Source organism: Lolium rigidum, chromosome 7, assembly GCF_022539505.1.
Source record: "Lolium rigidum isolate FL_2022 chromosome 7, APGP_CSIRO_Lrig_0.1, whole genome shotgun sequence".
Taxonomy (NCBI): domain Eukaryota; kingdom Viridiplantae; phylum Streptophyta; class Magnoliopsida; order Poales; family Poaceae; genus Lolium; species Lolium rigidum.
Window position 1 is genome coordinate 158,183,739 of NC_061514.1, and position 15,441 is coordinate 158,199,179.

The window sequence follows — 15,441 nt, forward strand, 5'->3', positions numbered from 1 at the left end:
TTTTATTTCGCATTGCCTCTTTTGCTATGTTGGATTCATTTCTTTGATCCATTAATGTCCAGTAGCTTTATGCAATGTCCAGAAGTGTAAATAATGTTTGTGTCACCTCTGAATGTGTGAATTATTAATTGTGCACTAACCCTCTAATGAGTTTGCTTGAAGTTTGGTGTGAAGGAAGTTTTCAAGGGTCAAGAGAGGAGTATGATATACTATGATCAAGAGGAGTGAAAGCTCTAAGCTTGGGGATGCCCCCGTGGTTCACCCCTGCATATTTTATTAAGAATCAAGCGTCTAAGCTTGGGGATGCCCAAGGCATCCCCTTCTTCATCGACAAAATCATCAGGTTCCTCCCCTGAAACTATATTTTTATTCAATCACATCTTGTGTTCTTTACTTGGAGCGTCGGTTTGTTCTTGTTTTTGTTTTTGTTTGAATAAAATGGATCCTAGCATTCACTTTGTGGGAGAGAGACACGCTCCGCTGTTGCATATGGACAAATATGTCCTTAGGCTTTACTCATAATGTTCAAGGCGAAGTTTCTTCTTCGTTAAATTGTTATATGATTGGAATTGGAAAATGCTACATGTAGTAATTCTAAAATGTCTTGGATAAATGTGATACTTGGCAATTGTTGTGCTCATGTTTAAGCTCTTGCATCATATGCTTTGCACCCATTAATGAAGAAATACATAGAGCTTGCTAAAATTTGATTTGCATATTTGGTCTCTCTAAGGTCTAGATAATATCTAGTATTGAGTTTTGAACAACAAGGAAGACGGTGTAGAGTCTTATAATGTTTACAATATGTCTTTTATGTGAGTTTTGCTGCACCGGTTCATCCTTGAGTTTGCTTCAAATAACCTTGCTAGCCTAAACCTTGTATCGAGAGGGAATACTTCTCATGCATCCAAAATCCTTGAGCCAACCACTATGCCATTTGTGTCCACCATACCTACCTACTACATGGTATTTCTCCGCCATTCCAAAGTAAATTGCTTGAGTGCTACCTTTAAAATTCCATCATTCACCTTTGCAATATATAGCTCATGGGACAAAATAGCCTTAAAAACTATCGTAGTATTGAATATGTACTTATGCACTTTATCTTTTATTAAGTTGCTTGTTGTGCGATAACCATGCTTCGGGGAACGCCATCAACTATTGTTGAATATCATGTGAGTTGCTATGCATGTCCGTCTTGTCTCGAAGGATCTATCATTTTAGTGGTTGGAGCATGCAAAATTGTTAGAGAAGAACATTGGGCCGCTAACTAAAGCCATGAATCATGGTTGAAGTTTCAGTTTTGGACATATATCCTCAATCTCATATGAGAATAATAATCATTGCTACATGCTTATGCATTTAAGAGGAGTCCATTATCTGTTGTCCATGTTGTCCCGGTATGGATGTCTAAGTTGAGAATAATCAAAAGCGAGAAATCCAAAATGCGAGCATTCTCCTTAGACCTTTATACGAAGCGGCATGGAGGTACCCCTTTGTGACACTTGGTTGAAACATGGCATGCAAAGATCCGGTAGTCCAAGCTAAGTAGGACGAGGTGCGGACACTATTAGTATACTATGCATGAGGCTTGCAACTTGTAAGATATAATTTACATAACTCATATGCTTTATTACTACCGTTGACAAAATTGTTTCATGTTTTCAAAATAAAAGCTCTAGCACAAATACAAGCAATCGATGCTTTCCTCTTTGAAGGACCTTTCTTTTACTTTTATTGTTGAGTCAGTTTACCTATCTCTCTCCACCTTAAGAAGCAAACACTTGTGTGAACTGTGCATTGATTCCTACATACTTGCATATTGCACTTGTTATATTACTCTATGTTGACAATATCCATGAGATATACATGTTATAAGTTGAAAGCAACCGCTGAAACTTAATCTTCCTTTGTGTTGCTTCAACACCTTTACTTTGATTTATTGCTTTATGAGTTAACTCTTATGCAAGACTTATTGATGCTTGTCTTGAAGTACTATTCATGAAAAGTCTTTGCTTTATGATTCACTTGTTTACTCATGTCATTACCATTGTTTTGATCGCTGCATTCATTACATATGTTTACAAATAGTATGATCAAGATTATGATGGCATGTCACTTCAGAAATTATCTTTGTTATCGTTTTACTCGCTCGGGACGAGCGAAACTAAGCTTGGGGATGCTGATACGTCTCCAACGTATCGATAATTTCTTATGTTCCATGCTACTTTATTGATGATACCTACATGTTTTATGCACATTATATGTCATATTTATGCATTTTCCGGAACTAACCTATTAACAAGATGCCGAAGAGCCGATTCGTTGTTTTCACGCTGTTTTTGGTTTCGAAATCCTAGTAAGGAAATATTCTCGGAATTGGACGAAATCTTCGCCCAGGGTCCTATTTTTGCACGAAGCTTCCAGAAGACCGAAGAGGGAAGAAAGTGGGGCCACGAGGCGCCGACACCATAGGGCGGCGCGGCCCAGGCCCTAGCCGCGCCGACCTAGGGTGTGGGGCCCTCGTGTGGCCCCCCGCGTTGCCCTTCCGCCTACTTAAAGCCTCCGTCGCGAAAACCCCAGTACCGAGAGCCACGATACGGAAAACCTTCCAGAGACGCCGCCGCCGCGAATCCCATCTCGGGGGATTCAGGAGATCGCCTCCGGCACCCTCGCCGGAGAGGGGATTCATCTCCGGGAGGACTCTTCATCGCTATGATCGCCTCCGGAGTGATGAGTGAGTAGTTCACCCCCGGACTATGGGTCCATAGCAGTAGCTAGATGGTCGTCTTCTCCTTGTTGAGCTTCATTGTTGGATCTTGTGAGCTGCCTAACATGATCAAGATCATCTATCCGTAATACTATATGTTGTGTTTGTCGGGATCCGATGGATAGAGAATACTATGTTATGGTGATTATCAATCTATTGTTTATGTGTTGTTTATGATCTTGCATGCTCTCCGTTATTAGTAGAGGCTCGGCCAAGTTTTTGCTCTTAACTCCAAGAGGGAGTATTTATGCTCGATAGTGGGTTCATGCCTTCATTGACACCGGGACGAGTGATGGAAAGTTCTAAGGTTGTGATGTGTTGTTGCCCCTAGGGATAAAACATTGATTCTATGTCTAAGGATGTAGTTGTCGATTACATTACGCACCATACTTAATGCAATTGTCCAGTTGCTTTGCAACTTAATACCGAATGGGGTTCGGATGATAACCTGAAGGTGGACTTTTTAGGCATAGATGCGGTTGGATGGCGGTCTATGTACTTTGTCGTAATGCCCAATTAAATCTCACTATATTTATCATATCATGTATATGCATTGTTATGCCCTTCTCTATTTGTCAATTGCCCGACTGTAATTTGTTCACCCAACATGCTTTTATCTTATGGGAGAGACACCTCTAGTGAACTGTGGACCCCGGTCCTATTCTTTACATAGCATACAATCTACCGCAATTGTGTTTTACTTGTTTTCTTGCAAACAAACATTTTCCACTCGATACGTTTAATCCTTTGTTACAGCAAGCCGGTGAGATTGACAACCTCACTGTTTCGTTGGGACAAAGTACTTGGGTTGTGTTGTGCAGGTTCCACGTTGGCGCCGGAATCCCTGTTGTTGCGCCGCATCACATTTCGCGACCATCAACCTTCAACGTGCTTCTTGGCTCCCTATCGGTTCGATTAAACCTTGGTTTCATACTGAGGGAAACTTGCTTCTATACGCATCATACCTTCCACTTGGGGTTCCCAACGGACGTGTGCATCTACGCGTATCAAGGTGTCATCGGTCTGAAAGGGGAACGGTTGGGGATTACCTTCAAACCAGAGATCTCAGTGTTGGCGTGGAACGATTCCGCCATTGGATTTGTAGCGAGGGAGTCTGCGCGATTGGGATCTGAGAGTTGTGTGGCTGGAAGTTGGATCTGTGCGAGCAGCGTTTTGGGGATCTGAGTTGCTCTTGTAGGCGAGGATTGCAGGTTACCGTTTGAGGGGATAACTGAGTTGACCTGTCTCGCAATTTATCGTGAAGGACTGATGCGTTACCATCGGCTCATTGAGCATTGACCAAGTTGACAATCGGCAAAGTCAGTTTGAGGGGAAATCGGCTAAATTAGCAAAAAAGGAAATCGGCAAAATCAAATTAAAGGAGGTTCTTCATTGAAAAGGGGATTTCTTACATAGAGGAGCCGATTGCTCAACAAAAGGAGAATAGATTGCTACTGCTAGTCCTATGCTAGTAGTCCCTACTCTAAGGGCTGTCGCTGTCTTCACTGTCGCTGGGGTAGCCGCTGTCGCTGCTGCTGTTGACGAGTTCTTCATCGCTGCTGCCGTAGCCTTCAACAGGGGCTTCTTCCTCCTCATCATCGTCGTCTTCATCTGACCAAGCCCAGCCACGGATGCGCTTTGGCGGCGGCTCGTCGGAGGAGGTGTCGTCCTCCTTTTCCTCCTTCTTGTCGGAGGAGATGTCGTCGTCTTCGTCATCCTCTTCTTCTTCTTTGACGGAGGAGGTGAGTTTACCCCGGAAGGAGAGGTCATCATCACTCTCCGCCTCCAGTTCTCCGTCAATCAGGAACCGGAGGTCGTCCTCCCCGTCAGTCAGGGGCATGTCACCATCTGACCAGACGAGGTCCTCGGGTAGGCCGTCTGGCACGAAATCGAAGTCCCACTCCTGCTCATCCCAATGCTTGGGAGCGCGTCTATTGTACGCCTTCATCTGGTTGTACTCTGGAATCGGCTCACTCGAGGAAGAGGATTGGAAGGAAGCGGAAGAGGAGGAGGAGGAAGACATGGCTGTAGGAGAGGGTTTTTTGGGCCTATGGCTGGTGCAGAACAGAGGATGTGAAGCGAACTGCTCAACGCAGTTTAAATAAAGGGGATGTGATGGAAGTAACGCTGTGGTAATTTCCGAGGACGTGGTGCCAAAACGGTCGAATCGTGCAGAAAAGTTGAGGTGACAAGGAGTCATGATGAAGAATACTGCGACGGTTCTGCTTTGCCATGACATGACCCTTCGAAGGAAAAACAGGTGGTTTTGAAATTATCATTACCAAAACCAGGGGGCATGTGTTATCACCAGATTTTGGCCAAATCAGGAGATGGGCCGTAATGGAGATGGGCTTGAAGGATATACACGTGGAGTATCTCTGAAGCGGCCTTGTGCGAAGAGTTTGGGCTAGATTGCCCGTGTATCTGTAAAATATAGTAGATTGCATCTTAGTTTAGAATTAAAAGATAGAGTTTAACCCGTGCACGGTTAGGTGCACGCCCGAATTAGAAAGTCCCTTGGACTATAAATATGTATCTAGGGTTATCAAGAAAAGAGGACAATCACGTTTACAACAAACACAAACCAGGCGCATCGCCACCCCTTCTTTTGAGGGTTTCTTCCGGGTAAGCATCATGCTGCCTAGATCGCATCTTGCGATCTAGGCAGTATACGTTTATTCGTTATCTTGTGTTGCTCGTGCTGAAGCGTTGTTGATGGCGAGTAGCACTATTTATCTTAGGTGTTTTGGGGCTTGCATGGATGCTTTTCTTGTGCATATTTGCTTAGCTATGTCGTCCCTCGATATCTAGCTGCCCTTATACCTACCTAGGTGTAAGGGCAGCACCTTGCTTGTTCGTTATTTAGTAGATCCAATCTGTTATAGTTGCTCCTTGATTTTTCAAGGATTGGTTTAATATCTGTATGGTTAGGCCTTGCAAACGGGTTGAATGATCCGGTAGTGCGTAAGGTATGGTTTGTTGGTCCTAAGAGGGACGTTCCGGGAATTGACTTAACGTTGGTTTTTAGGCCTCTTTTAGGGTTGATTTTCCATTATCTTTCGTGTCTATTAGGCTCAACTACGCGTAGGATTTTCCGATCATGCGGTGAAAACCCTAAACTATCGTAGATTGGTTTAACTTTATATTGTTCAAGCAGGAGCCCCATGTCATCGTTAACCCGGCGTGAACCATGGGGCGATCGGATCTTTGAGCCGATCCACAGGGCAACCTGAGAGCCGATCGGGCTCGTATTTAATGTTTACGTGTCTACCATGCAGGAAACTAATCGAAGCAATCCAACACCTTCCTGACCAGGTATAGGTCAGGTGGCACGCCCTTGCAACCGCTAGGACGTGTGTCGGAACATTGCAGGACGATGTCGAGGGACCAGGGCCCCCAGCAGTCTTGGAAGCCTCCCGGCTCTTCGTGTTGCTTAACCACTGCTCGCCGGTGGGTTTTGGCAGGCATCAGGATCTCAACATGCTTCGTTCTTGAATGTTGCACCGGATTATAGGCAATCTTGATAGCACTTTCATTGTCACATAATAGAGGCACTTTGTCACAAATGACACCGTATTCCTTTAAAGTTTGCCTCATCCATAACAATTGAGTGCATCCACTTGCGGCGGCAACATATTCGGCTTCGGCGGTGGAGAGAGATATACAATTTTGCTTCTTAGAAGACCAACACACCAAGGACCTACCAAGAAATTGGCAAGCCCCGGAAGTTGATTTCCTATCATCCTTGTCCCCCGCCCAATCCGCATCGGTGTATCCATTGAGAATAAAACTTGAGCCTTTGGGGTATCAAATACCATATCTTGGGGTATCAACCAAATATCGAAAGATTCTTTTGAGAGCCATCATGTGACTCTGTTTAGGAGAAGCTTGATACCTTGCACACACACCAACACTCAACACTATGTCCGGTCTAGATGCACAAAGGTAAAGCAAGGATCCAATCATGGAGCGATATACCTTTTGATCCACCTCTTTACCATTGGGATCTAGTGCAAGATGACATTTGGTAACCATAGGAGTGGCCACACCCTTCAACTCGGTCATCTTGAACCTCTTGAGCATGTCTTGGAGATATTTTGCTTGATTGATGAAGGTTCCTTCTCTCAATTGCTTGATCTCAAAGCCAAGGAAGAACTTCATCTCTCCCATCATAGACATCTCAAACCTATCGGTCATAAGCTTTGAAAATTCATCATTGAAAGCTTGGTTAGTAGAGCCAAAGATAATATCATCAACATATAATTGGCAAACGAAAAGCTCCCCATTAACCCTCTTAGTAAAAAGAGTGGGATCGATTAGCCCAACATCAAACCCACGGTCTACCAACAATTCTTTAAGGTGCTCGTACCAAGCTCTAGGAGCTTGTTTGAGACCATAAAGTGCTTTATCAAGCTTGTAGACATGGTTAGGAAAGTTGAGATCCTCAAACCCCGGGGGTTGCTTAACATAAACCTCTTCATGCAAAGGACCATTAAGAAATGCACTTTTAACATCCATTTGTTGTAACTTAAAGTTATGATGCGATGCATAAGCAAGAAGGATACGGATGGACTCAAGACGAGCCACGGGAGCATAGGTCTCTCCAAAGTCAATTCCTTCAACTTGAGAGAAACCTTGAGCCACTAATCTTGCCTTGTTCCTCACAATATTTCCAAACTCATCTTGCTTGTTCTTGAATATACATTTAGTGCCTATAACATTGCGGCACTCCTTTGGCTTCTCTACTAAGGTCCACACTTTGTTGCGCTTGAAGTTGTTGAGTTCCTCGTGCATGGCTTCCACCCAATCCGAATCTTCAAGGGCTTCAAATACTTTCTTGGGTTCCACTACGGAGATATAAGCATGATGATTGCTAAAGTTAGCCAATTGCCTTCTTGTGGAGACCTTTGCACGAACATCACCAAGGACCTTGTCATGTGTGTGTCCACGAATTTCAAGGGTCCTATCTCTTCTTGCTAGACGACGGGCCTCGATCTCCTCCTTGGTTCTTTTAGGCCTTGGAGGTGTTACTTGATCAACTTGATCATTTGGGTCCCCGTCTTGACCTTCAACTTGAGCAACTTCAATTACTTGAGAGTGCTCAACCTCATGTGCTTGATCTTGGACATCATTTGGAGTGGAGTGAATATCAAATGGATACTCATCGGAGCCATCATGAATTCTTGGTTGATCTTGTCCTTGATCTTGTTCATGAGAGGGAGGGTTTTCTTCTTGTTCTTGGGTTGGTGCATCATTAGCTTCAAGAGATGGGGTTTGTTGATGTTGAGAGGATGAGGGCTCCACCGTGGTAGAGCATAGTTCTTCCCGAGACGCCACACCGTGTCCCTCAATGGGGCGGAAAAATCCCACACCCATTCTTACTATGGCATCTTGAGGTATTTCATCACCTGCACATACATCAACTTGCCCCACTTGGGAGCCATCATTTTCTTCGAACTTCACACTACAAGATTCAATAATAATCCTGGAGGATACATCAAAGACTCTATAAGTGTGAGATTCGGCACCGTAACCAACAAATATACCCTCCAAAGCTTTAGGAGCGAATTTAGACAAACGAACTCCTTTGATTTTGTAGAAACACTTACAACCGAACACCTTGAAGTATGAGATATTGGGCTTGTTGCCGGTGAGTATTTCATATGGAGTCTTGTTCAATCCCTTGCGGAGATAGAGCCGGTTAGAAGAGTGGCTAGCGGTGGAGATGGCTTCGGCCCAAAATTTATAGCGGGATTTATACTCCGCCATCATAGATCTTGCCATATCCATAAGAGTCCGGTTCTTCCTCTCCGCAACACCATTTTGTTGAGGGGTGTAAGCAACGGAATATTGATGACGTATCCCCTCATCACTAAGAAAATCATTGAGTGTATAGTTCTTGAACTCGGAGCCGTTGTCACTTCTTATTGCCATAATGAGGAGGTTGTGTTGGCGTTGCACCTCGGTAGCAAAGTCAATGAATATTTGTTGAGTCTCATCTTTCGTCTTGAGAAAGTAGACCCAAGTGTATCTTGAGTAATCATCAACAATCACCAAGCAATGTTTCTTCGCACCAAGACTTGCATGAGTAACGGGACCAAAGAGATCCACATGAAGGAGCTCCAAGATCCTCTTGGAAGAGATGATAGTCTTGCTTGGATGCGGAGAGTCATGCATTTTGCCTTCAACACAAGCCCTACAAACACGATCTTTGGCAAAAGAAACATTTTCCATTAGTCCCACAATATGGTTCCCCTTATGAAGACTTTGCAAAGTTCTCATGTTGACATGGGCTAGGCGGCGATGCCACAACCAACCCACATCCGCCTTTCCGAATAGGCACATCGCACTTGAAGTGGTGGTCCCCGAAAAGTCCACCACATACAAGTTATGTTCGCGATACCCAACGAAAGCGACTTTTAGAGTCTTGCTCCACAAGAGGACCACAATATCATTATCAATAAAGACGACTGACAAAGGATTAACTTGTCAATGCCTACAGATTGTAGACTAGGGTTTTGCTAGAAGTAGAGGGCAAGTAGATCTCGAAGGTTTCAGCCGAAAAGTACTCGACGATTATGAAAACTAGGGTTATGTTGACAGTAGATTCGATCCTTTCTTTGTCCCTCGACTCCCCCTTATATAGGAGGCGGAGCCGAGGGTTTCTTAGTACACAAGTTACAGAGTTCGGGAGGGTTTCGTATCCAACCCGTAGGATTACAAATCTCTATCTTTCCTAATACAAACTATCTTTCCTTAATACTAAATGGGCTTCCAAGTCTTCTTATTCTTCGAGTCTTGGGCTTTGAGTAAACTCCGGGTACCATCTTCGGCAGGCCCATTGGGGATGCCTATGTCAGTAGCCCCCGAGATTTTTCTTGAATCGAAGAATCAGGGAAAATCTCCAATTTTACTCATTACATAATCTTTCGATATGCAAACACTATTTTGTACAGGGATAACGGTAATTGGGGCTAGTTCATCTCGACGGATCGGGTACTAGTTAACCGCTCTAGTGGCAATCCGCAAAAACCTACTTCAAAATCACGTCCCCGGACATGATCTCGGGATACTGGTGTAAACTTCGACGAGTGCCGCTTAAGGTCTTACCATTCCGTCGAGTCCCAGCCATATTTTATCGGTACCTAACGCGTCCGTTAGGATTTTTCTTCGTATCTCGTTGATACGGAAAATAGTAGCAATCCGCCGTCGGAGACGCGTGCCACGCCACTCGAACGGATCTGGGTCTTACCTTCGCAAAGTTTTGCGGCAATCAGAGATTTATTCGCGACTTTTAGCGCTCTGAGAATATTTTGTCGAGTGCTTTTCGGCTGTTGGAATAGCACATTTTATCGAGTCATATTTGATGACTTATTTTGTCTTCCCGATGGGAGTATATGTAGAGTTAACTGTGTAACTCGAAATATACTCACTCGTACTTCTTTCTTTTAATAAAAATTCATCGGGCACGCGAACAGCGTTCCCGATGGGAGTAGCCCCCGAGGCTACAGCCAAGGACTTGTGCTTGGGTGTAGGCTCAACAGGTTAGTATCCATTGCCGCTATATTTATAATCCTTCTCGACAGTTTTATATTTATCGGGTGCGCGACCAGCGCTCCCGATGGGAGTAGCCCCCGAGGCTATGAACAAATACTTGTATTTGATCATAGGCTCTTGCCATTTCCATCATGTCATACTCAAAATTTTCTCTTCTCCAGAGTAGCCCGCGAGCATTTGGGCAAAAACTTGTATTTGATCAAAGGCTCTCGAAATTATCTTGCGTTGTCGATAAACTTTTGAAGCTTCATAGTCGAGCTTTTCTTTCACCTTGATGACGTCGTTGCTAATGATAGCCACGATTTCTGTTTTGGAAACATGCCATTACCGCTTCTCTCACTGCCTTGTGGGTCCAAGTTCCTCATCTGATGGACACGTCGTGCAAGTGGGGGACACATGTTCTCCCCTTTTTCAGGCACACGTTCTATAACCTCGTCAATGTTAAAATACTTTTTTACCCTCGTCTCCACGTGGTTATCATCTCCCGCATACTTTTTCCATCCAACGGTCCGCCGCTTCACCGCACCTCTATATAAGATCTCCTTCTTCTACCTCGAGCACTTCCGCTCGCGCCGTTCCCCTGCTTCTACCTGCAAAACTTCCTCCTGCGCTCCACAACTCTCAGAGCTCATCTCTTCGCAGCTGCATTCCTCCGCCATTGTTGATGCCCCCGCGTCGCTTGACCAGGCACAGCACGCCAGATTCGTCGATGGCTGCCGCGGATCTAGGAGCCGCGGAGTGGGAAAGGTCCAAGATCACGAACCAGGACCTGAATCTCTTGAAGAAGCTGGGGATTAGCAAGAAACCCAAAGCGGTTTGCTTCCCCAGTGAAGAAAGCTACCCAACCCCTCCAATGGGGTATCGGGTAAGTTTTGTTGATCATCTCATCCGCGGTCTTTCCGCCCCCATTCACCCTTTTCTTCGGAGATTGCTTTTTGTTTATGGTCTCCAACTTCACCACCTCACGCCCAACTCTATCCTTCATATTTCCATCTTCATCACCCTCTGCGAAGCCTTCCTTGGTGTCCAGCCTAACTGGGCATTATGGAAGCGCATTTTCTTCTGTCGCCGTAATGGCTCTTCCAATGTCGCCTATAATATAGGCGGCGTTGTTATTTCTGTTCGCTCCTCAGTCAACTACTTCGACGTCAAACTCCCTGACTCCGTTCAAGGGTGGCGCAAGAAGTGGTTATATATTCGGGAAGAAAACCATGGATGCGCTGAAGATAATATCCCTCCTTTCGACGGTGCCGAGAAAATCCTTCGCCGTCGTTCTTGGGACGCAGAAGCTACCGAGGAAGAAAGAACTTCGACGGAGGCCCTGATGACTCGCATCCATGAGTTGCAGAATACTCGTGGAAAAGAATTATCAGGCATCCAAATTACGGCGTATTTCCTTAGGACTAGAGTGCAGCCTCTTCAGGCTCGCAAAAACCCTCTCTGGAATTATGCTGGCGATGAAGACACAGATCGTTTGTCGACGAATCTGGAAGTCAAGGATTTGGATAGGCTTATTCGAAAAATTTCATCTCTCAAGAAGAAAGATCCCATTCCTTCCATTTATCGCGTAAAACCATACAGCGCCACCAATGCGCTTCCCAAGGTAAACATTGTCGCTTAATTTGTCATTGCCTTGCTATTTGTGTTGTTACTCCTTTTTGACATCCTTCCTTATTTTTATACAGGACCATCCAAATCTTGTTTCGCTTCCTCCCCTTCCTGAGGGTGGAGAAGTCGAAGAAAGGATGGTTATTTCCGATGATAACCAAGATGCCCCCTCTTTTATGACTGAACCCGCAGATTCTCGAAAGTCTGCAGGATCTGATGAAAAGGAGGATGCCTCTGAAGCCACTGCGTCGGCACAATCTCGTCCTCCTGCTGTTTCTCCAAAGAACAAAAGGAAAAGGAATGATGCCGAAGATTCCGGCACCTCCAAGCCCGAAGAAGCTGTTCCTTCATGCCAGAAGGCAGCTTATGATCCATACCTCGAGGCCCTCATTAGTTCGTAAGTACCCTCTTTCTGTTTAATTGTACTTGAAGATTTTTGTCTATCTTGCTTTTTATGTTGTCGACATTTACTCGTAGTGATGATGAAGAAGAAGTACCAACTGCTGATGTGGCTGCTCGAACGAGTACGTCACATACATTAGTCGCCTCGGAGACGCCAGTTGAAGGAGAAGAAACTTCGCCTCCTCAACAAAATGTCGACACTACTACTCCTCCTTCAAGCCCCCTTGTCCCTTCACCAAAAAGGGCAAGGGTTGAAACAATCCCGGAGCCTACTCTTCAATTGAGTAGCTCCGCTAACCCTCTCTTGGATGATGTAAGTTCTTAATTCGCTTGTCGCTGTCTATATTTTCTCCATTTGCTTCTCCGTGCCTTCATTTTTCCCATACCGACATTTTCTTTCTTTGTCCTTTCTTGATAGCCTACGATCAAAGAGCTTCTTCGCATTGGTGCTCAATTCATTGGGTACCGTGATTATGCCAGCAAAACTGAAGGTAATGCTTCGCTACTTCTTTTTTGCTTCTGCTTTTTTGCTCTCTTGTTGTCGACGTTTTTAACTTTTTTTGACAGAAAAACTGACGGAAGTCAACGAGCGTGCCAATACACTTGCTCAAAAATTAGAGCAAAGTGAAGAGGCTCGTAAGAAGGCCGAGTCGGATGCCGTTGAAGCTAGGCGAGAAGCTGACAAAGCCAAGGCTGATGCTGCTGGTGTCGAAGATCTTCGGAAACGTCTGCATGATGCCGAGACTTCGTTAAGCGATCACATAGCTGCACAAATCGCTTGTGAAGAAGCGATTACTAAACGTATAAGGACGCAAAATCGTCGCTTTGTCAGTAAGTATCTGAACCACGTCATATCCTTTGGAATTTTCTTTTCTGCACTCTTTTGCTGATCGGATTTTTTATTTTGACAGATAAGACTTCTCAAGAATTTGAACTTGAAGATCCCGACAATGATCCTCTTCTTGACGCCGTTTCGTTCCTTGAATTTCATGGGATAGAAGCGCGTGAGGGCATTGATGAAGCCAGGGCAGGGCTGTCGAGGCTTTTCCCCTACTTCTTCCCGAAGAAAGAGGAACCCGTAACTTTCCTTACTCTGGCCAAGTGCTTTAATCCTCCCGAAGATCTTGGGCTGAAGATGCGCCATGAAAATATGAAGGTTGCCGTTGAAAGTACTGTTGCCTTGGTTGCTGATAGTCAACAGACCATTGACTGGTCGAAAGTAGGCAACACGGAGCAGATAGATCAAACAAAATGGCGATCATTGATCAAGGCGGCGAAGCTGAATACGAAGAAAATCCTGGCCTATCTCGGGATCAAGCCATCTTCGACTCCTAGCTCGTCAAGGCCGGAGGTCTAATTGAATGCCTTTGCTTTTTCTATTTTTTGCTTTCTTTATTTCTTTTGCTGTTGTCGCCGTTCTAGTCTTGGCGACAATTACCCTGCCAGTTCCTTAGGAGAACTTTTTTGTAATGACCATGTAAACTTTCTAGAAGCAATGAAATTCCTCTTGGTGCTATCATTGATCCGGGGATTTTCTTTTCCAGTTGATATTTGATAATTATTCAACCAATCCTTGCTCTCCCGATGCTGCTCCTGCGTCTTCCTTGTCGAAGAAAGTAAAAGCCGATGACAATTTCCTTGAAGGTTCTTCAAGCAAACCTTTGTCGGAAGATTTACAAGAACTTCGACAACAACTCCTATACATGAAGAAACAAACTCTGGCAATGATGGAACAATCTCGGAAAGCGTCTGAACAAGAACAACTTGCTCTTCGACAAGCCGAAGAGGCTATGGTTGCCAAGGATGCTGCTGTATTGGAAGCAAAAGGAGCTAATACCCGAGAAAATAGCATGCTCGAGCTAATGTTGGAAGCTAGCACGGATATGTTAGGTATGTATCTCCAACCTTATGATGCCTTCTCTTTATTTTGCTGTGCCTTCTTCCAAGTTTCTTGCCTTGTTGTCAAATAGGCTCGGTTCTTGATGCTGCTGCCGAAGATCGAAGAGTGAATGAGAGAACGAATCTTCTTGTCAACCTTTCCCTTAACCATGGCTCTTTATTTTGGGCCACCCCCGAACGAACCCAGACAGATTGTCGGGTTCCAAGATCGTGCTTGCCAAGTGCGCGAATTTCTAAATTTTTGCACGACAACGTTGACCCTTGTTTTCAAGACTTTGTTTCCTCGGAATGAGGTTCCTGCGACTCTTCCTGAATTGCTAGAGACCTTCAGAGATGCTCCTCATATTCATAATTTCGTACGAGCCCAATTGACTGCTGGAGCAAGATTCGCCATGATTATGATAAATATTTGCCATCCAAAATTAGACCTGACGAAGATTGTCGTTGATTGTATGGCGAAAAAGACGCGGCGGAAGAATGATATTGACACGATCAATGAGATGGTGTCTCCTGTGGCCGAGTCGATGATAGATGAGCTTCTTCGGATGGACTCAGAATTCTTCATCAAGGGATCTTACGCTGAGCATAAGACAAGCAGAGGCTTGTCGATAGATAGTATTTTAGGGTTTGACTGATTTTTTCCATATGGCAAAGCTTTGTCAAAGAAATTTGTTGTATATCACAAAGTGCTCTATATTGTTGGAGCCCCCGAGCCTCTTGGCTAGGATTTGTACTATTTTTCTCTTTCAAAGATTTCTCTGTTTGTTGTAATGAAAAATCTTGATGGACTGCAGGCCCTCAAGTATTTTAGTGTCGAAGTTCTATATTTGTATTGCCAGGTTCTTGGACCAAAGCAATAAGATGTTGGATGTGTATACTATATTTGACATTGCCAGCTTCCGATTTATGTATTTGGCGAGGTATTATTGTACCAAGGCGAAATATTTCGGTAAGTCGAGTTTGTCTGTTTTGTACGTATTTTGAGGCTTGAAGGTGCAGAGCCCCCGAGTATGTCGACGAATAAGAAGTATATCTTTACTATTTTTATTATATTGCAGCACCGCGAGCCCGCCTCATCAAAAACCTTTCCCGGCCCCACTCGGTGCCCCGAAAAAGGAAAAGAGTGCGTCTGAAAACTCGCGGGCGTTTCAGTACATTGTATGTTTACAGAGGAGACTATATTTCGGCATCTAAGCGTAAAACGC